The sequence below is a fragment of the Arachis duranensis genome, chromosome 9, assembly GCF_000817695.3.
Source record: "Arachis duranensis cultivar V14167 chromosome 9, aradu.V14167.gnm2.J7QH, whole genome shotgun sequence".
Taxonomy (NCBI): domain Eukaryota; kingdom Viridiplantae; phylum Streptophyta; class Magnoliopsida; order Fabales; family Fabaceae; genus Arachis; species Arachis duranensis.
The window spans coordinates 62,213,200-62,214,149 of record NC_029780.3 but is presented as its reverse complement, the minus strand read 5'-3'; positions in this window follow the sequence as shown (position 1 = coordinate 62,214,149).

Below are 950 nucleotides of genomic sequence, written 5' to 3'. Positions count from 1 at the left end.
CCTTGAAAGAATGATGAAAAAGGAGACATGTTACTGAGGATCTGAAAAAATCATAAAAATGATTCTTGAAGCAAGAAAAAGCAGTGAATTCAAAAAAAAAGAGTAAGCAGAAAAAGCCAATAGCCCTTTAAACCAAAAGGCAAGGATAATAAAAAGGATCCAAGGCTTTGAACATCAGTGGATAGGAGGGCCTATAGGAATAACATCCTGACCTAAGCGGCTAAACCAAGCTGTCCGTAACCATGTGCTTGTGGCGTGAAGGTGTCAAGTGAAAACTTGAGACTGAGCGGTTAAAGTCGTGATCCAAAGCAAAAAGAGTGTGCTTAAGAACCCTGGACACCTCTAATTGAGGACTCTAGCAAAGCTGACTCACAATCTGAAAAGGTTCACCCAGTTATGTGTCTGTGGCATGGATGTATCCGGTGGTAATACTAGAAAACAGAGTGCTTTGGGCCACGTCCAAGACTCATAAAGTAGATGTGTTCAAGAATCATCATACTTAACTAGGAGAATCAATAACATTATCTGGATTCTGAGTTCCTATAGAAGCCAATCATTCTGAACTTCAAAGGATAAAGTGAGATGCCAAAACTATTCAGAGGCAAAAAGCTAAAAGCCCCGCTCATCTAATTAATACTGATCCTCATAGATGTTTTTGGAATTCATTGAATATTCTCTTATTTTTATCTTATTTGATTTTCAGTTGCTTGGGGACAAGCAACAATTTAAGTTTGGTGTTGTGATGAGCGGATAACTTATACGCTTTTTGGCACTGTTTTTAGTATGTTTTTAGTACATTTTAGTTAGTTTTTAATATATTTTTATTAGTTTTTATTTAAAATTCACTTTTCTGGACTTTACTATGAGTTTGTGTGTTTTTCTGTGATTTCAGGTATTTTCTGGCTGAAATTGAGGGACCTGAGCAAAAATCTGATTCAGAGGCTGAAAAG